Genomic DNA, 22,645 nt, shown 5'->3' on the forward strand with positions numbered 1-22,645 from the left:
TTCCAGTTGGGATGTAACGCCAAGAAAAAGAAGGCACCCAATTAAACAAAGTTGTAATGCCCATTGAGTGTTATTAAATGGGTATAAGGATTCTTGATACATCCTGTACGAGTTAATGCGCAACACGCTAAAAAATAACATGAAGAAGTTTTTGTTAGAAAAACTTTTTTTCCTTAAAAGTGCCCATCTTGTGATGTATGGAGGAAAGCTAGGCAACAATATTGACTTTCTTGGAAAAAAATTTCAAAACATAAAAAAGTGGGCATTTTCTGTAAATTGACTTTGAATTTTAAAAATATATATTTTAGCTTGTAAAAATGTATTAAGAATTTTTAAAATATTTTTTCATGAAAGCTTGGACAATTCTCTAAAAGTCCCCCATACAACACTTTTCTATAGGTCTTGTCATTTTTGAGTTACATCGATTTTAAAAAATTCTTCGAAAAAAAGTTAGGCCCTCTTCAAATGTTACTCTTGAAAATTTTCGAAAATTTAAGTATGCAAAATTGCTTATAAAAACCTAGTCTTTATGCCCACCAAGTTTCATTCGATTCTGAGAGGGTGTTGCCAACCACTGGTCGAGTTGGCGCGAAATTCGTCGTCTGTCAATTTAAAAGCTCTGTGTTCAATCGTACTTTGAACACATGATTTTATTTGGAATGCGAAGAATTTGACTGACTTTTGAAATAAGCATCTACGGTCAAATCATAATTTTTGATCATCCTATATACCATAGTGTCACGTAGAATGTGTGCCAGGAATTGAATTCAGGTTGTGCCCGAAATAAACGTGGACTAGACGGAAATAGAATCCGAGGGACAATTAGGGTCTTGTAACATTTCGGCAGGTGTACCTATTTCGGGCACTTGTCGCTATAACTAAGTCAATTTCAAACCGATTGATTTGAATTTTTGTAGAGAGTTAGATACTGCACGTGTCTAACTTTACAAAATTTCAAATCAATCGGTTTGAAATTGACTTAGTTATAGCGACAAGTGCCCGAAATAGGTACACCTGCCCAAATGGTACAAGACCCTATTCAATCTTATTATTTTTAGGAATTTGTAGTTCTTTCACAATATTTTTTCACGTGATATGGAAGCTATTTTATAATTGGATATTTGTTACCTACTAAATTGGCCATGAGGCATCAGGGGAGGTGCAAGAATAAACTCGATCATTTTTGGTCGGTGTTAGACGAGAATTAGATAAGAACCCTATGTGTAGAAACAAGTTGTCCCGAAAGGGTTAAATAACTATTTTCGCCACCACATTTGGCTAGTTCATAGGTAAAAACGGACAACCTCTGTACTTGCTAACAGCTGTGTGAGCTGAGTTGAGCCGACCTGCTGCTGAGCTAGTGCCGTATCGGCTCACCCCAGTCGGTCTAGGTTCAATCCTAGTCGACGCCGTCGGTATTTCTGAGACAAAAATATCTGATCACGCCTTCCCTCGGATAGGAAGTAAAGCCGTAGGTCCCGGCCCATGTGTTGATGGGTTCGATATGTAGGGTGTCAGGTGTGTGTGGATGTCTCCCTGACCGTCCGTGTTTAGGCTTAGTACCAGAAATAGGCGGACGTTAAACTAGAGCTGATGCCGAACGGTGTCGGCTCGCCAGAAATAAGAAGAAGAAGAAGAAGAAGCTAGTGCCGTTGTTTGGGACACAATCAAGGCGTCGGAGTAGCGTTGGGTGTGCACATCTTTTCGAGTCGCGTCGCGTCCCACTCTCTTTCGCTCTTTGTTTTGGATTACCTCCATGCTTGGGGCTGGCTGGCCTGACTTGTTTTCATTCGAAATCACCACCGACGACGGCGACAACGACGTCGGTGAGATCTTCGCGTTCACCCATGAGGACAACGACGTCGGCTACGACGGCGGTGGCGCGCACATGGATCATCACCGCACATGCAACAGCAGCCATCGGTGAGAGCAAACTTCCAGCTCCAACTCCAGAGCACCGACCAACCGGCGTGGCAGCATGCTCAGGGGGGCTTTTGGAAGACGCCTCGGATAAATGTGATTTAGTACTTCGTTAACAGTTCGTCGTTGCAGAGCTTGGCGCGTTCGGTCCGGTCGGTTGTTATCGTTCAGTGCAGCTAAAAAGTGTCGTCGTTGACAGTTTTCTCGATTTCGTATTACACGGCGTCCGCGTCATAGTGAGTCACATTCGCGCGGTTTGCGTGGTTGATACGCCCTCTTGTTGCACGCTGGGCTGGATTGTCTCTCAATGATAACTCGATCTCCGGGTTGGCGCGCGGAATTTGCTGGTGATCAAGTGCCTACAGCTGGCTGCTAAATTGCTATCGATGATTAAAACAGCAGCAAAAGTGATGACCGCAATCGGGAAATAATTTGCCCGGATCAAGGTGCGGGAAGCAATTTGCAATTCTGAATAAACGATATGTGTGTACACTTGAAATAAATCATTGGAATCGGTGTGGAGATTTTGGTAAAATAATCCTTTGGTGAAATTTATTCAAAATCAGTGGAACTATAGAAACGACGTTTTTTACTAAATTCTCAACATAGAAAACCGGTAATTTATTTCAGTGTGTGATTTGTTGTGTTCGAGTGTGTCGATTAGTGGCTACGACTAAGCCCCGAGCGTGCTCTCGCCCATACTTATGCATCTCATCATATCGAGAACAACATGCCTGCGTTTGGATTGAGAACAGAACAGAAGAACCGATCTAATAACGCACCACACCATTATTTAGAAGATCGTCGGAGCTAATGCAAATCAGTGGGAGTCGTCTTCGTCGTCGCCGTCATTGTCAGCCTATCCGTTTCGATCGTTTGCGTGCTGTTGTTTCACTTGCAGATTGATCGAATTAGGATGAATATCAATTGAATCAACTCTAGCCAACAGTAACAGCAACAACAACGACGAGATGCATTCATCTTCATTGACGAAGAAGCAAAACAAGAAGAAAATGATGCGAAGAAAAAAAGCAGAGTAGTGCGACTCACTCATTTGAAAATTGAACACAATAATCGCGCGGCGCGGTTCGGTGTGCGCATAACTGGTGCAATCAACGTCGACGGCGACGACGATGCTGATAGAAGAAAACGAAACAAATTGAATTGGAAATTAGAGGGCCAGTGTTCGGGGGGAAATGCCACGGCAGAAGAAACAACAGTAGCGCAGTGTTTCGAAAAAAATGGCCATACTATGATTTTTAGGTGAAAAGCTAAATAGAACATTGCAAATTACAACTAAACACATAAATGTACCCTGTTACCCAAATGAATAACGATGTGTTATCTCAAAATAACGAGGTGACATAATTGTTTTTGATCCTTCGGTCTATCCTGTGAATATTTTTACCGATTCTAACGTACTTACATAAGATATTGAGGACACTCCAAATTGTCTCGAAATTAGATTACATGATCTACCAGATCAACAAACATTTGAAATATGTTCTGTGATACCAAAACATAACCAAGTAAATCTTCTGAGTCAACGTAACTTTTGCTGTTGCAGATTGCGTATTGCAGATATTCTAGGTCCTCCAAAAAGTACTTAAATTTTGAGCATTCATTCTTCCCAATCAATCAAGACTTGTGTCTATTTGTTCTAAAATATATTCAAGACGATTCTCTTAACCAAAATAAAATATTAAATTTAAGACCTACTGGAGGAATCCTAGAATTAAGTTCTGCGATTCCTGAAATTCCAGACAAAGATCAAGTAGAAAGCTCAAAACGATCTCCTTGTGAAAAAAAAAAGAAATCTCCAGGACTTTTGGAGGAATCCCTTCACGCAAAATGTGTGAAGGTATTGTAAAACTATTGAGATATTCCAAAGATTTTTCATTGAGAAATATCAGAATAGTACTTTTGAAAAATCACCGGAAAAAAATATCCCTAATGAGGAATTCCTGATAAAAATATCAGAACCAAGATTAAAACGTATTCCAAACGATACCAATTTCAGATGGATCTTCAGGTGTAGAAGAATGTCCCAGAATAAACTCCTTGATTGATCCTCCAAGATGAAAAGCTTGGAAGATTAGGGGAAAGACCTTTTGAAGAGGTCGTAAAAGAAATATCTGGATGTATTTTTGATAGAACTCCTAAAATAATTCCAGAAACACTTGAAATCCCAGAGAGAGAGCTTCTTGAGGTGTTTCAGACAAATCGTCTGCTCTCAGAAGGGAAAAAACTGAAGGAACTCCAGGAGAAACTACAGAAAGAAATCCTTTCAGTATCTCAGAAGAATCTTCTGGAGGACTCTGGAGCAGAGATGTCTAGAAGAATTCCAGAAGAAATTCTTGGAAAAATCATTGAACTGCAGGTTCAGGTATCAGTAGGTCGGCTCCAGAGGCTCGTTCTCCTCCATTTGGGAAATTTGTGCCATCGCCATGAATACGAGCCTATCCATCATTTACCTGAGGAAGAGGGAAATGACAAAGCGTTCTAATCATTTCAGAAGAAAGAGGTCAAATTTGTAAGTCTGAACTTCATACGATGCATTATATACTTACGGAATAAACTTGACAGTATAATTCCACCAAGATTTGGGAATAGCAAGGCTGCAAAGAAGCAGTTTTATTGAAACATTTTGGGGCTCGAGGCATGACACGCGAGATAGCCATTTCAATTTTACTGAAAGTAGCAAACATCGGGTCAAACGCAAAATGCGAAGCTATATAGGTGTTAATTAAAGCATTACTTCTACATAGAAATCCCCCTTACGAAAGTAAGGTTCTTGGACCAAAGCTGTTCTTTTATGCTGAAGATTTATCTGAGCTGTCATAACCATAGCCACTACCCAAACTAGGCACGATCAAACTCTTACAATCAAAACACAGGAAAAAAGAGCAGCGATAAAAACCAATTCGGTATCGATTGAAGAACGCCAGAGACGAAGATACACAGAAGACACTGTGAAGAACGCATAATGCGAAGAGCCATATTGGTTATAATTAAAGCTAATAAACAACATACTAATAATCTCACCCTTATTGAACATCGCAGTTGAGGCTTACGAAGGATAGCAGATTATCTCGGAGAAACACAAGGTCAACTGCATCATTGCTCCGGTTAGCGCAGTAAGGGCAGAATTCTGTGGAGGGCGCCCTAGTACTCCACAGGCTCCGTTAAGCGGTTAGGATTTTATTAGACCACCTAATCATTCATTCCTAGGCACGGTAGGCATATAGCCGCATCACATCATGCATTAGGGGTCACCTGTTTAATGGACTCTTACCTCCGGAACAGGCAGTCCGTAGTGTTATTCTTAGCCAATTGTGACAACCGCTACCGGCACTACACAGCTTTCTAGGCTGATCGAGAAAAGAAGTTAATATTGATGATCAACTTCATGCGGACCCGAATAGCCTTTAAAAATCATTGAACTGCAGGATACGTATCAGAAGAAATTCTAGGAGAAATGGCTAAAAGAACTTTTGAAGAATTCTTAGAAAAATCTTTCATGCTTTCATATGCTGTAGATGAACCTTGCATGTCCTACATTTTTCATCTGGATTTGTAGAATTTGATTGGGTATAATAAGTCCTGGTTACTGTGGAAGATCATGTGACCTAATCTCCAGAATGATTTAGAGAACTTTGAATATTTAATTTGTTGGAAATTAAATCGGTTGTACTGCGTATAACCCCACAGAGCCTAACCTGATAAATAGAACAGCTAAAGATACTACCGATACCTTGGTTGATCTAATAGACTGTTATGACTGTGGTTTCGGATGATTTGAAGAGCATAGAATATCTCGTATACGCGTGGCTACAGTGTTTTATATGGAAAAAAAATGCTAAATTTGTATCTTTTTTCCAGAGATGTATCCAGGCATTTCTCCAAAACTTCCCCTAGAGGTTTCTTTAGGTTTTTTTTTAAATAGATTCCACCAGATTCCTCTTGGGTTTTCTCCAAGAATTTCTCTATTCATAAGCCTTGTTCAATTCGTAGTGAGATTTCTCGGAAAGTTCTGTGAATCTTCCAACAGTTTCTTCAGGGATTCCTTAAGGAACTTCTCCGAGACTTTCCCCAGGGATTCTCTCGGAGAAATGTATAAGAATCCCTTCAGATATTTACCTGAACATGTTTCCAGGCATTCATTTTGTGATGCCTTCAGAAATTTACTTCAGGAATTCTTGCTCGTATTCCTGCAGGGCTTTTTTCAGAAATTTCTTGTAAATATGTAGGGTGACGATGGGTATTTTCGGCAGGTTTGTTCTCTTCGTCATGGGGGGTTTTTATGGGTCTAATTGCCTGAAATTTTGGCATATAACTAAGCGTGGTTGGGAAGGATTTGAGGCCTGCAGGTTTCAAAAACCCCCCAAGATGAAAAGTACAGAACTGCCTAAAATACGTAAGTTCCCCTATGTGTCATAAAATTTATTTAGGGCTTTCTCCAATAATTCCTCCCTGAATAACTCCGTGGATTTTTCTAGAATTTATGTAGGGATATTCCAAGGAATACTTCCAGGGTTCCTTCAGGAATTTGTGCAGAAAATTTTCCAAAAATTCTTCCGGGGATTCATATAAAGATTTCTCCGGGGACCTGTCTTGGGATTTCAAACCAAACAAAACATTAAATGCATTCAAATATATCTCTTGGAGTTATCAAACAATTCATCCAGGAATTCTCTATGAATTATCCAGGGGTTCCTCTTGGGATTGCTACTGGGTTTCATCTTGGTATTCCTACAGAAATATTTCTTGATATTGCTTCAGGAACTCCTGCTGAGGCCCGTCTAGAAACTCATACTGGAATTTTTCCTGGAATTCATTTGAAGCCATCTGTGCTGGGATTTTCTTCCAGGATTTGCTCCAAATATTTCCACAGAAATTCCTCCGTGGATTTTTCCAGGAATTCCTTCTAGAATCCTAACAGTGATTTCTTCAGAGATTCAGAAGCTTATGCTATTATTCTTCTAGGAAAATGGATATGACCACTGTTACGGGTGTAGACCTGAAGTTCTACTCTTCGGAGTAGTGTGGTTGGTCTGGAATATCCTAAAATAAATTTCGAATGATTCATAGAATTCCAAGGGAATCATTGATAAGAGTCGGATACGTGATGTCATAGTTTATAGCGAATATAACTACTACAATAGCTATAGATGTCAAGGAATAGACGCCAAAATAATTCGGACGATCTTCAATATACATAATAACATCTTTTACTATTCAAGCAGGTCCAGTAGCCTTAGTTGAGTTAAGTGGCACCCAGTCCGTTTTGTTTCCACGTTCAAACAGCTACAACTTTGAAAGTATTTACAAAATGGAAAAATGCAAAATTTGCTTCTTCTTTCCTGAGATGTCTCCAGGGATTCCTCCAGGAAAAATTGCTGGGAATGCTTCCAAAGTTTTCAAAGTTTTTGTAGCTTTCTACACAATTTCCTCCAGAGGTTTCTTTCTTTTCCAGAAATTCCACCATAAATTTCTCTTGAGATGTCTTTAAAAATTTCTTCTCATAACTGTTGAGCACTTCGTGTAGAGATTTCTTCAGAAGTTCTTGTTGCGATTCCTCCAAAAATTTCTTCGTGGATTCTTTAGCGCTTCAGTAAAACCTCGCTCGTCGTATGCAGCGCCAACGCGGTGCAGTTTTGGTTGCTTGATGGCGCGCGTCCTGGAAGGTTGAGGAATTCCTTCGGGACATCATCCAGGGATTCTTCCGAAGATTCGTATAAGAATCTTTTTAGATATTTGCCTGAAAATGGTTCCAGGCTTATATCTTGTGATACCTCTGGTATGCCTGCAGGACTTTTCCCAGGATTTTTTCCTGGGGATGTGTCAAAAAAAATCATATTGGGGTTTCTCCAATAACTCGTCCTAGAAATACTCCGTGGATTTATTCAGACAATTATCTAGGGATATCCATAGTGATTCTTTCAGGAACTTCTCTTAGGATTCCTTCCAGTATTTCTACTGGGATTTTTTCAGAAATTCTTCCGGAGATTCATACAAGGGTTTCTCCGGGGATCCCTCTTAGGATTAAAAAAAATGTATAGATACATTCAGTTATTTCTTTAGAATTTTCCAAACAATCTATACAGGAATTCTTTATATATTTCCCTAAAGGGCTATGAATTTCCAGGGGGTTTCTTTTGGGATTCTTCCAGGATTTCATCTTGGTATTCCTACAGAAATATCTCTTGGTATTGCTTTAGGAATTTCTCTTGTGATTGCTTCCAGAATCCCTGAAGAGACCCCTCCAGAAACTTGCACAAACCGGTTGTGGCATAAATTTCCCAAATGGAGAAGAACGTGCCTCTTGAGCCGACCTACTGATACCTCCAGAAACTAGCACAAACCGGTTCTACTTCCATTATTGCCATCTACTGCCATCTGTAATACACAATTACTAAAAGCTGCGAGAAGTCTGTGTATCGGTAGAAATGCGACAAGAAGATGAAGTAATAGATCTAATAGTTCAGCTGTGAAATGCAAAACAAATATTTCTTATACTAAAGCATTGAATAATCACTTGAAAAACACATCTTTTATTCTCTGCCCTCAACACCCACTCTAATGACTACGCCAACCATAATTGGCACACTTTATCTAGTGGTATTTTTTCAATAATTTCTCGGAAATCGTTCCAGAGATTTCCTCTGCAATTTCTCGGCGTATTCCTTTGGGAATTCCCTACAGAGTTGTCGTAGGAGAATGCTTCTGAAATATTTTCAAAAAATCGGTTGAAAGTTCCTATAATATTTTTTGTAACAACTCAGCAGGTTACTCCGGAAATATACTCAAGTTTTTCGAGAATCCTTTAAAAGATGTTTTCTTATATTTTTTTTAGAAAGAATGATTCATAGTGGCACTCATGTTTTTTTTTCGGTATATTTTCTATTTTTGAATCCTTTGACCAAATTTCTAAAATAATGCTTGAGGAAATAAAAACAAATTCCAGAATAAATTACATAAAAATAATATGAAGGAATTTTGTTAAGAGTCTCTCAAGAAGTTGAAAGACCTGGAAAATCCTAAAACAACTAAAATACTCGAAAGTTACTCTAGTAAAACCCCCAAGTAACCCATTGAGGGAATTCTGAATAAATTCCTGCAGTAAATTACGAACCACCTGGAGAAATCACTGAAACAAATCGTGGAGATAAAGACATCTCTCTATCTATTTCTAAATTAATCTCTGAAAATACTACTGGAGGAGGAAACATTTAAGGGTAATCTCAGCAGGTATTAATCAAGGACTTCCTAGAGGATTTTCTGAAGAAATTTGTTGATGTATTCTTTAAATACGCCAATGGAATTACTGGAAGTGTTTCTGAAGGGGTCACAGAATCAGGGATGTGAAGTATTATTTCAAAAATGTTCCATGTGGAGGAATCCAGAAGTGTCACAAAGAATTCTTTTATACGGAATCTGGCATAAATTGCTTCACCAATTCCTCCATGATTTTTTAAAATCATTTCAGAGATTGTTTGAGAAATTCGCCCAGGGATTACTTCAGAAATTTCTCTGGATATTTATTCAGAAATTTCTCTAGGCATTCATTTGTAAAATCTGTTGTTGGAGATTCCTCAAAGAATCTAACCAAAATTTTCTTCAAAAATTCATCTAAAAAATCTTTCCAAAAAAAAATATTTCGGAAATTTTTCCGAGCATTCGGTCAAAAATTCCCTCGCAGATTCTTTGAAAAAATCTTCCATGGATTCATTCGGGAAATTTTCTTCAGGGATTTGTTTAGAAATTTCTCATATTCCAAAAATTTCACAAAAAATTCTTTCAAAATATCTTGCATGATTTTCTTCTAAAATTCTTCCATTTTTTGTAGAAATATATCCATAAATTTAAACTAAAATTCCTCCAGGGATTCTTTCAAAAATTCGTTCAGAGATTCCTGCAGAAACTTTTTTCAAAATTCTTTATAAATATCTCCAGAAATTCCTTTAATAAAATATTCAACGATGCCTTCCGAAGCAATTCCAGAATTTAACTGAAAATGTTACAAAAGTTCCTTCAAAATTTGTACTTTGGAAATTCATCCAAAGATTTCACCAGGAATTCCCACAGCAACTTCCATTTTCTCCAGGAATTTGTCCAGAGATTTCTTCAGAAAATCGTTCAGAGACTCACTCTTTTTTTGTGACTTTTCTAGATTTTTTATTCGAAATTACTTTAAGCATTCTCTCAAATGATCTTCCAAGGATTTATTTCAAAAGTTTCTCCTGGGTTTTCTTTAGAAATTGTTTGTTTTTTAAATCTGATTTTTTTGTCAGAAAATCTTCCTGGAATTTCTTTAGAAATCCCTCCAGGGACTTCAAAAAAAAAATTTGAGATCCATTCGGGAATTTTCTGCATGTATTCCTATAGAAACTCCCCTAGGGATTCCTTCACAATTTTTTCTAGCGATTTTTAAAGAAAATCTCATGACTTTTATTATAAACACAACTAATGATTTCTTCAGAAAGATTTCCTGATTTTCCTCCAGAAATTTATTTACACATTTTTCCAAAACTTCCACAGATTTTAAGATAATTCTTTCATAGTCCTGTATTCATCATAGTATTGATTTAAAAAATCCTGCAGGCCTCCTCGTGGATTTACTTTACAAAAATCCAGAAAATCCTAAAGAATTTCAGTCAGAAATTCTTTCACAAAATCTACTTGGGATCCCTACACTCTAAAAGGATGCCCTCCAGAAATTTCTCCAAGAACTATTTAAGAAAGTCTTGCACGGACATAGCTTCCAAAAATGTTGCATGGATTCCTTTAGAAAATATTTCAAGAATATGTATCTTTCAAAAAATCTTGCATGGATTGTTCCAGAAATTCATCAATGATTGTCTTATTTTTTTCATGAAGATTTACCCAAAAAAAATCAAAACATTCATCTAGAAAAGCCTTCCATGAACTTTCTCAAAAATGCTCCATGGATTTTTTAGAAAATGATTTACGGATACATTGAGTATCAGAAAGTCAGAACTCCTTAAAAAAATTTTCAGATGCTTTCTAATTTTTTTTCTAAGGATTGTTGGTTTAGAAATACTACAAGATTATTTAGGAGATTCCTAAGATTTCCACAGACTGTTTTAGATTTTCTTTCAAGACATTTGTCTTCCAGAAATTTCTCCAAGGATTACTTTATTTCTTTCCTACAAATTCTTTCACAGATTTTTCTATGGATTCTTACGGAAAAGCTGAAAGACATTCTTGTAAAGATTTCTGCAGAAATATTCTAGGAAATCAAATCAACGATCAAATCTGACTATACATGTCAATGGTTGCTACTCCGTTATTGATCTGAGCTGGTACCAATTGCACTGAGATCCAAATGAATAAGGGCTGGGACACTCCACTTATTCTCAAAGTGCAATTCTAGCAGCTCATACATTTTGGATCAATACCGGCGCCGGCCACATCCCTATAGTCAGTTGGGAAGGGTAAGGAATGTTAGAGTGTGCTGGTTGTTGCTACTAAAGACCGAGATCACCTCTGCATCCCCACATCCAGCACGGGCTGGGGTATTTGTTAGACGGAAAGGATGGGAGACCTGGGAGTCACCGTTGGGTCGGTGATGCGATCCATGGATAGGGGGTTATTTATAGTGTTCGTAAGGTGATAGATTGTGTGGTGAATGAGGTGAATAAGGTCAAGCGGCACAGCACGTTTTGGTTGCATTACTTGTAGGCGTTATATACACTGTGCTGTGAGTGGAATTTGGAAGGGAGGGAAACGACTTTTTTCTAATTCGTTTCTGGTTCTAGCGATGGCTATGAACATATGAATATACATGAGTTGTATATGTAGAGAAGAGAGAGAGAGAGAGAGAGATAGAGAGGAAGTGAATAGAAAGATACAAAGTAGGATGAACCCATGACCTTCTGCATACGAATCAGAAGCGGTAGCCACTAGACCACCAAGCCCGTCGTTTATTGGGTGTTTTCTCATGGATTTTTTTTTCAAAAATATCTCAAGAGTTTTTTTAAGGTGTTCTATCACCAAAGGTTTCCAGGTGTTTCTTTGGGTGTTCCTCCTGGATTTTTTTTCCAGTTTCGATTTTCTTATCACCCTCATGGAATATATATACCTTATAGAACCCAATCGGAAAAAGCAAAAACATCGATACTGTCAATATGCAGACTCACTGTACATCCCAATTACATATTTGGAACTTGCTATCGATCGACACTCATTTGCTACAGTCATCGATTCAGTGCCTCTAGTAATGATATGTTTTACGTGCGAGGGCAACTGTTTAAGGCTTAGTATTTGTATTACGGAGACCTTAACCATCCAATAAAATGAAAATCCGTGAGCGTAAGTGATAAGCATCAACTTGCAGCCAAAGAGCTTTGTTACAGGTGCGTGGGGATGTTTAGATTCGCATGGGCCCAAATAAATCGAGGAGGATTGCTGTTGGCAATTAGTGTACGTCAAAGTCGAAGCGTTTTTGATTTTTGGCTGAACGGATTGAAATCTTTCAATAAGCTACCTAGCCGTATGTGTGTGACGTCAACTGGGTATGCTGTAATCGTGATGGTTGCACCATGCAGGCAGGGAATTCCCTGCACAGTGCCCACACCCGGTGTATCCATTACAGTGAATTACATTATGGACTGCTCGCCGCCACCATATGTGAACTCCTTAGCGTTGATGAGCTATTATTTTGATTATCGATCGTTTGTTTGGGGTTCGTTTGGTTAAAAGTAAAATTCGATTTGCTGGTGGATTAGATAACGCTTTCGAAAGTTTGGTGAAGGTGTCCCAAATGGTTCACTCAGATGCTTGAAAGTACTAAATAGTTACATATTCACTTGTGGTATCTCCCACGGGAAATTTTGGCAACAACAGCTCTCAGTTAACTACTAGTGGTAGTTGGAAGCTTACAATAAGATGAAAATCGCGCTATTTCGCAATGCCAGAAAAGTGAAGAATTAGCCCAAATGCTAAAATTTACAAAGGTTAAAGAGAAGAGTTTAAACAATAATTTAACTAAGAAAAATATGAATCTAAATAACCCCTCTCAATCTCACCGCAATCCGTGCATCGATTAACTTTCCCTAAATGTACCAAATCTCCTATCGCCAAACTGTGGAGATCCCTATCAAGTTCAACCAACAAACGCAACAAGTGAAACCTGTGCGCTGCGCGAGCGAAGATCAAATATTGGAGTTACCACCTGTGCCACTGACTGTGGTGGCACAGATGATCGACTCAATCTCTAAATGAATTTTAGTCGGAGATCAAGTGCCCATGCTATGGGCCGGATAACACTACCACTGTTGGACCCCTCTCTAGGGGTTGCCTCTAAGAGCCGTCTATCATCGCTTCTTCGGTTCATTGTCGAAATCGGCGGTGATGATGATAAGATGCTATGAATTATCAAGTTAAACCAAATTAGTCCCATTTAGTGTGTTCGCGCGCGCGGAACATTGTCAGTTTGAGAGAAACGTCGCTGTGCGAGCAGTGGTGCACAGTGAAAAAAGTTGCACAAAAGTAATTTGAGATAAAAAATTTAAAAAAAATATCAATGGTCTTTTTAAAGTTTTTTTTTTAATGAAATCTACAAATAGTTATAGCTAACCTGATCTTTTGGAAAAGTTTTGAAAATCTCTTCTTGAAGAAATTGGTGAAAAATTGAATAAACATGGATTGTTTTTGCAATTTGGTAGTAAATTTTCCTCGAAGATCTTACCGAAATTTCTGAAAAAGTTTTGTTTGAATTTCTCGTGAAATATGTGGTACAACTTCTAGAATATTTGATTGTATATTCAGTAGAAGTTTTGTAAATACCCCCGAAAAAGTTCTGAAAAAATGCGAGGAATAACACTAGTTTACAGCATTTTTGAACTCGGTAAGCTGATGATCATTTTTGGTGTAGAATCATGCCCTGAGTTTGAAAATGCGAAAGAAAAAAAATACAGTAGAGCGGAAATTTTTTCGACTTTCCATACAAGGCTGATGATTTGAAATTGATTTTTGTTCTATTTTTAAGCAACGTCGCTCACTTCAAACATCTCATTCTCCGTAATCAATGCTCCAATTGAGCTGAAATTTTTACTGTAACTCGCCTACATATGATATGTCAAATAAACGTCGAGAAAGAATTTTTAAGTTGTTTTTTTTTTCTTATTGAAAAAAAATACATTTCTTCAAAAAAAATTGAGAATTTGGCTAAAATTTAAGAAGACCGTCCCTAAAACTCGCCAGTATCTTGAATTTCATCAATCTGACGCAAAACCTGTATTCAGATGATCGAATGGTATTGTATTCAGCTTTTAATTTATGGAAAAAAAATAAAATTGGTTGAACAAAACGCAATATATTTGAATTTTAGTAAATTACATATTTTGAAAAGTTGCAAAACTCGATATTGAGCTAAAACTAAAAAACTGTCCTACTTTAAATTTTTTGAAGGTCGGTTTCAAAATCAGTACTAAATTTTGCTTCAAAAATTTTGGTCGTTGACAGAAGTTCACGACTTTCGTTTTATTTTGTAAACTTGTGATATCCTTGAAGTTTTTATTAAAATTGTTACCAAATAAAATCTGGTGTAGTTCCTGGCAGTAGTATATGAGTGTATTTCTGGTTACATTTTCGCAATTTTTTTTTCACGAAATTCACAGATAGTTTCAGATGGTTTACCAACTTTTGAAAGAATTGTGGCAAAAATGCTGAAAGCGTTTTTTTTTAATTTTGTAAATAGATTCTTCAAATAACCTTAAGAATATATTTCTAGATTTTTTTCTTAAAATACTTGAAAAGACTCACCAGCATTCAGCCAGAAGCTCTTTTGGGGATTCTTGAAAATTACAAACATCTCACACAATGTTTGGCTTCTAGCAAAGTCTTGGCTTTCTGTAGCATTTTTGTCAAGAAAAAATGTGAGAGTTTTGGCAGAATTCGTGAATTTTTTTTGACAAAAAAAATCGGCGAAGTATCTAAACGAATTGTTTGTTGAAATTCTGGAGAATTGTCGAGCAACTTTTGTATTTGAATGTATTCCTTCATAGAGAAATTTCTGTTGTTTCTATGTTTTTTGCGGAGTTACAACAAGAACTTTTGAAATTTTTGGTAGAGTTTCTGGAGGAAGTGTTGATTGGATTTCTGAACTGGTAGAACTTTTTTTATGATAAAACTGTTGAAATAGCTTCTAGCAATTATCCTGAAAGAAAAGCCAATTCCGGGACGAAATGTCTTAAGGAAATTCTTGGACAAGCTACCTTAAGAAATATTGACTTTTTGAAGTGATTTCTGAAGAATTCAGAATGCCAGAAATTTCAAGATTAAACAAAACGGTTAAGATTGGGGATCTGTTTTAAGATTCTGTAAATTCTTGTTATACTTAAAGTGCTCAAAAGATAATATGTATTTTCATCCGTGTGATATTTATATCTAGAGTACAAGAACTTATAGAAAATGAAAAAAAAAACTGTTATTTAGGGAAAAACCTGAAAAAACCTCTGAATTTGATTATTTCCAACCATTGAATATGGAATCATTAAGACTTTAAAAACCACTTCAGCGCTTTTCATTAGCGTAGGGTTTTATCAGAAAGTTTCTGGGTTCCGAAATAAAATTAAAACATATGTTTTTTTTAAATAAATTGTAAAGGTTTCCATATCATAGGGTAATTCGCCAATTGTTGAACACTACCCAAATGTTGAACAGTTTTTGATAATGTTATTATAAATTGAACTTAAGTAATTTTCCATCAACGTAAACGTATGATCTAGATGCGTATACATGTGTGTCATGACATTATATTTTACGTCAAAAATATCGATTGAAAATTTTGTACCGCTGATGACACGAAAACTGCACAGTTCTTAAGATTAATTTTAAGAAATTTATTTTACGAAATAAGCTTTGCTGGCAAATCGACCACACACATCAAAGTCACACCATAGTTACAATAACTGGAAGGATGTCCTTAACAGTTTAACATTGATTAAAATAACATTTTTATTGTAATTTCATTTGAAAAAATATTTTTCTTATCACACTATCATTATGCAGCTAAGATCCAATTGTTGAACACTAGCATAACCTACGATGTTATGACTGCCAGATATTTTTTTCCCCTTCACCTTTTTCAGGAGCGATCCACGGGTTTTCAAAGTATTTCAGGGTCGTTCCAGGGGTATTCCAGGGAGTTGACTGGGTCCCATGGGTTTCCAGGGGTATTTCAGGGGCTTTCGAAGTCCTTTCTTCGCTTCTAGTCAAATCAGCCATTTTTTGCATTTGGTTTTGTTTTCAGTCCACTAGAGCTCTCTTCAAATGGGAAGCGATTCCTTGGGAACGTCCATAAATTACGTCACGCTTTGAGGGGGGAGAGGAGTTCAGCAAAGTGTGACAACCCGTACAAAATATCAGAGGTCCCATACAAAAAGTGTGACATAGAAGGAGGGGGTTGAATTGGGCAATTATTGCGTGACGTATTTTATGAACGCTCCCTTATTTGATTTGAGTGACAATTCATCACTCAAATGACTAACTGGACGCAAAACACGAAAAACCCGGAAAAAAAATCCGCCAGAGTGAAAAAATATTGGATGTCGGGTCAAAGTCGGACCAAATTTTATCAAATGTTGGAACACTGTTGGACCCACATCGGATAACTGTTGGGTCTATGTTGGGTTTGGTGCCCAAAATAAAAACAGGTGAATGATAGGTTTATGTCGGGTTATACGTCATCAATTCCGAAAAAAGCTTCAACCGTTCAACAATTGGCGAGAACCGTCCAACATTAGGATGAGTAAGCTTAAGGAAGCGTTCAACATTTGGGTTACAGACTTCCCATACAAATGTTCTATTTTCTCTTAGAAAATGGAATTTAAGGGAATACAAATCCAATCGGCAGTATAAGGAATGAGTAGATCTAGACGTTCACTGGATATTTTTCAACTAAAGTGGAATTATGCACGGAAAAACAAACGAAAACAAAAATGCCAGTACTAACCGTTCAACAATTGGCGAATTACCCTACTGGCACCGAATGTCTAACAGAAATCAATTGTGTTAAAAATTGACTTCTAACCCGAAAGAGAGATGAAATTGTGATTAAAGGAGTGTCCGTGATGTTGGTTCGATTTCAGTTTGGCTTTTATTGCGCTGAATTTCAACCTGTTATGTGGCTTGATTGGTTAAAGCGCAGCTCTTGCGAATACGAATTCGTGGGTTCGAATCCCACCAGAACGCGATTGTTTATAACAAATGCATCAATTTGTCAATGACGGGCTTGGTAGTCTAGTGGCTATCGCTTCTGATTCATATGCAGAAGGTCCTGGATTCAATCCTTGGCTCGTTTCTTCCCTCCTGCTTTGCATTTTTCTATCTACTTCCTCTCTCTTCTACATATACATCTCATACATATTCGTATGTTCTTAGCCAGCGCTAGAACCAGGAAAAAAGTGCTTCCTTTCCTTTTATCACAGTACAATGTCAATCTATCAAATAACGCCTACAAGTTATACAGCCAAGTGAACAGTGCCGCTTTACAGTAATCTTCACACAATCGATCACTTTATACCTGGCATCGATGTACTAATGCGTGAACCCTGTGCCAAAAACAAACATATCTCAACAACAACAAGCGAGTGCAATCCATCACTTCTCTCCCCTTCTTCACATTGATCTGCAACCTGCGCAGCAGGCCCCGGCTAGAAAGTTCTAAAAAAACATAACATAATTATAACAAACCATGTTATTTATAACTCATTGTGATATAATCATTAGGGTGGCCCACACTTATATGAAAAACAAAAATTTCAAAAAATGTCAAGTCTTACTTCCAAAATCAGTTGTTTTGGACTCCAGAAGCTACGTTTAAAATTTGAGCAAAATCGATTGAGCCTAAGGGGGCGCTCAAAACGCTTGAAGATTGTATGGGAAAACATGGCCAAATGTATGCAGTAATTTTAAGTTTTCGAATTTTGCCGCTAGGTGGCGCTGTAAGCGTTCAATAATCGAACCCTTTGGTATTATTGTAGGTGACTATATGCCAAACAACTTTGTCGAAGACCACAAAGTAATCCGACGTCTGTGAAAAAAGTTATACCCTAGGTAAACTTTATTGTTGTTTTTCCAATACATGTAAAGGAATAATATCAATAATGAAATCTCAATACTTTGCCTCACTTTTTTCACAGCCGTCGGATTACTTGGCGGTCTTTGACAAAGTTATTAGGCATATAGTCACCTACAATAATACCAAAGGGTTTGATTATTGAACGCTTACAGCGCCACCTAGCGGCAAAATTCGAAAACTTAAAATTTCTGCATACATTTGGCCATGTTTTCCCATACAAACTTCAAGCGTTTTGAGCGCCCCCTTAGGCTCAATCGATTTTGCTCAAATTTTGAACGTAGCTTGTGGGAGTTCGAAACAACTGATTTAGGAGGTAAGACTTGGCATTTCTTGATTTTTTTGTTTTTCATATAAGTGTGGGCCACCCTAATAATCATGTTAAACATCCTTAGTGATTTTGAAATACTATAACTCAATTATAACACATTATGTTATAAATGTTGTTTGACAACTCATTGTCATATAATTTAGTTTTGATTCTTCGTCATTTGGACAATAACGTTACAAAATTCTATCACATTTTGATAGAAACTGGAAATCCTGCAGCTAATATTTATATCACATTCTGTTATAATTTTGATTTAATTATAACAAAATAGGTTATCATATTGATAAAACCAGTGTGGTTTTAGTTACAATTTTAATTATTTTAACATCATCCTGCGTCTAGTTTATAACACAATGAATTATTGAAAAATATTATAACATCATAACACAACATGATATCTTGATATAATTTTCTAGATAGTCCCAAGCAACTATGTCATTGATTCCTTGTGTGAGAATAGCTGATCTGGCGATCCTGGAGTAGCAACTGCGGGCCGTCAATCAAGCTCAAACTCAAACGTATCTCTTAATTGGTTAATTACGAGGTTTCACGACTTTTATCAAAAAGTATATCTAATAGGTGAGTCCACCCTTTGAATAGGTTCCTTGAATTGGTGAGCTTGTTCCATGTTATTATATGGGAATACCGAGCTGTCCTTCTCACGTAAAGTTAAACAAGTTCTTTATGAACTTACTCATCAAATTAGGGGAGCCTAACATTACTATAAGTTTCGGCAAAAAGTCGTTATTCACAATATTTAGATTATTTTTACATTTTAATGTTTTAATGTTTGAATGGTTCGTCTGTTGTGGAGTCATGTTTTAGTCGAAATAGAAATAAATACGAATAGGTAGACGTTACATGAATCACATTGCTTACAAAGGTGAATCCAGATCATGTATTTTAAAAGCTGTAATGCAAAAACTCAATCCTACGAGAATTGTAATGATTCTAGGGTATAATTGGTATTTAGTCACAACAAATGTTACACTAACACTCCTTTCCATCCGATGACCTGAAGGATGTGGCCTGCGACATTATTGACTAAGCTTGGAAGTCTCAGTGTCTAGTAGATACCTTTTAACCGCTTGATCAATTTAAAATCTTTTAGCGTGCTTCTGTAAACACTGTCTTGAAAAGCACGTTAAAGATTTGAAATTGATCAAGAGATTGAAAAGTTATCGGGGTTTAATGCTATTTTTTGTAGAATGAAGAAAAAAAAATAAATTAAATCTTAAAAAACCTTATACATATTTTGCGTGTCTTTAGAAAAAAATAACGCTCCACAAGTCTATTTTAATAAGATTCATAAAAAAGTTTGAACATCGGTTGAAAATTGAAAAAGTTGACCTAAAGTAAAAGCACCACGAAATTTTAACTTTGATTTTGAATAGTTTGAGTCACCTCTAAATCTCAATATTTATGGCTCAAACTCAGAGGTTTCTCTGTTTATGTCATCTGGATGCAGAAGAGCTTACAAATTAAAGGTTTCAGTAACTTTTCAGAAATAAGATGCAGCCCAATGGTCAACAACTACCGATCTCTATCTTTTGGTTTGCTGTGTAATTTCGATCATACTGATCTATCATGAAGTAACATAACAGCTTTGCAGTGTGTGGTCTTTTCTTATTATTTTATTTATTCAGAAAAAGAAAATAATTTTATTCATAGTTTTCCTTAGAAATACTTTCATGGGTTTATGTTAAAAGCTATATTAGTTTTCATTTTAAATATATAAATATCAAGATTTTGTATGTGAGATTGGCCAAAGCAGGCTCTCTTATAATCCACTATATATTGTCCTGAAATTTCCTTAAAAATGCATGAACTCTGACAAGGGAGTCATTTCTAGAAATCTCTTCAAAAAATTATGCTGCTATTCCATTAAAGCCTCCTTCAGTAAGAAAGCGAATGAAGCTTTAAAGAGTCTTCTTGTGTCTTTAATGTTTTCAACAATATAAGGAAATATAATAATACGATACAGTTTAGTTTCTGACAACTGCAACAATTTTCCTATTGCGTATAAACGTTTCAGCGTTAAATTATCATCTGGGGATTTTTTTTATATTCCGGACGGGTTTGGGCCGAAGGGTCTCAGATTTTCATGAAGTTTTTTCCACAGGCAGGGATCATGGATATATGAACAAAAAAAAATTGAGAAAAATTCAGGGTCGCCTATTTTCCCGGAAAACTCAGGTGGAATTTTTTTGTTTTCTCCTGGCACTACTTACTTTGAAAAATCATAACTCAAGAACGAAGCATCGTAGAAACTATTTTTTTAGGAAATGAAAGCATTTTTTTTTCTCAGGAATCAAAAAAAATATGAACTGGAAAACAACATTTTCCACAGTTGAGAAAATTCGTAAAGAAAAGCTGGAAAAACTATGCCCGAACTCGTGAAAAAATTTCGAAAAAATATTTTTGAAAGGGTTATTTTATAAGCTTTACTCGTTGAAATTTTTGGAATGCACTATTTTTCGTTTTTGAGTTATGGCCAATATTGTTAAAAAATGTCCAAATGTGCTATAAAAGAATTTTCTTTGAAAAATCATAACTCAAGAACGAAGCATCGTAGAAGCAAAGATTTTTAATAAAAATGAAAGCAGATTTTCTCATAAATTAAAAAAATATGAAGTGGAAAAAGTTTTCCGCAAAATTTTCCACCGTTGAGAAAATTCATAATGAAAAACCGGAAAAACTATGTCGGAACTCGTGGGAAATTTTCTAAAAAAATATTTTTGATAAGGTAATTTCATAAGCTTTAATCGCTGAAATTTTTGGAATGCACCTGATTGTCGTTCCTGAGTTGTGGCAAATTTTGTGAAAATGACCATATAAAAAAGGCTTACATGGTCATTTTCATAAAATTGGCCATAACTCAAAAACGAAAAAAAAAGTGCATTTCAAAAATTTCAACGAGTAAAGCTTATAAGCTCAAAAATATTTTATTCGAAAATTTTTCACGGGTTTGGGCACAGTTTTTTCCGGCTTTTCTTTGCGAATTTTCCCAACTGTGGAAAATTTTGTGGAAAACTTTTCCCAGTTCACATTTTTTTTTATTCCTGAGAAAATTAGTTTTCATTTTCTAAAAAAAACTTTGTTTCTACGAAATTTTTGGAATGCACTTTATTTTCGTTTTTGAGTTATGGCCAATTTTGTTAAAAAAAGTCCAAATGAGCCATATAAGCCTTTTTTGAAAAATCATAACTCAAGAACGAATCATCAAAGAAATAAAGTTTTTTTTAATGAAAATGAAAGCAATTTTCTCATGAATTCAAAAAAAAATATGAAGTGGAATAGTTTTCCTTAAAATTTTCCACTGTTGAGATAATTCATAAAGAAAAGCCGAAAAAACTATGCCCAAATTCGTGGAAAATTTTCAAAAAAAAATTTTTGAGAAGGGTACTTTATGAGCTTTGATCGCTGAAATTTTTGGAAAGCACTTTTTTTTCAGACTTATGACCAATTTTGTGAATATAGGTCAAGCCTATATTATATGGTATTTTTTCACAATATTGGCCATATCTCAGGAACAAAAATAATGTACATTCCAAAATTTTCAGCAATCACAGCTTATAAAGTAACCTTCTTATTTTTTTTTTATTTTTCACGAATTCGGGACATAGTTTTTCCGGCTTTTCTTTACAAATTTTCTCAACTGGAAAATTTTGCCTAGTTCATATTTGTTTTTGAGACCTGAGCAAATTTGCTTTCATTTTCTAAAAAAAACTTTGTTTTTACGATGTTTCGTTCTTGAGTTATGATTTTTCAAAGTAAGTAGTGTCAGGGGAAAACAAATAATTTCCATTTTCCACCTGAGTTTTCCGGGAAAATAGGCGACCCTGAATTTTTCTCATTTATTTTGTTCGTATATCCATGAGTTCTGCCTGTGGAAAAAGTTTCATGAAAATCTGAGACCCTTCGGCCCTATTTGTACAATAATAAAAAAATGCCCATCTGTCACTTAACCCTTTGGAGCCGGAGGGGTCAATATGACCCCGGCGATGAAACCGAGCATAAGAAACGTGTTCGAGGCCAGCGAGGTTACGGCAGCGAAGGCAAAACTATCCGGCTCCAAAGGGTTAACTCACTCCGACTGCAGAAATTTAGTGTTTTATGTTTTTGTTGTCGACATGCGAGAAAAAAAAATCACTCTAAGAAACTGACATATAAACTGTTTTCATAGATATTACAAGTGGTGTGGCATGGCCTAGAGAGATCGCGCACGGATCTCTCCCTTAGTGGACCAGTGTTCAAATCTCGGCCAAATCGTAACTTTTATATTTCGA

At 36.4% G+C, this 22,645-nt stretch overlaps 1 protein-coding gene and 1 long non-coding RNA gene across 7 annotated transcripts in view; both read left to right on the top strand.

The window, feature by feature from the left end:
- Nucleotides 1-22,645, top strand: part of LOC109424009 (uncharacterized) — a 406,914-nt gene that overhangs the window by 241,778 nt on the left and 142,491 nt on the right. The window lies entirely within an intron of this gene.
- The window catches only part of LOC134284142 (protein doublesex-like), an 85,066-nt gene continuing 64,091 nt past the window's right edge, over nucleotides 1,671-22,645 (top strand). For 2 of the 4 annotated variants that reach the window (XM_062842476.1, XM_062842479.1), the window contains exon 1: nucleotides 1,671-2,366. The gene's annotated coding sequence lies outside the window, so the exon portion shown is untranslated. The remainder of the gene's footprint in view (nucleotides 2,367-22,645) is intronic. The other 2 variants (XM_062842478.1, XM_062842480.1) reach the window with 2 other exon arrangements.

This window comes from Aedes albopictus, chromosome 3 (genome assembly GCF_035046485.1).
Source record: "Aedes albopictus strain Foshan chromosome 3, AalbF5, whole genome shotgun sequence".
Classification (NCBI taxonomy): domain Eukaryota; kingdom Metazoa; phylum Arthropoda; class Insecta; order Diptera; family Culicidae; genus Aedes; species Aedes albopictus.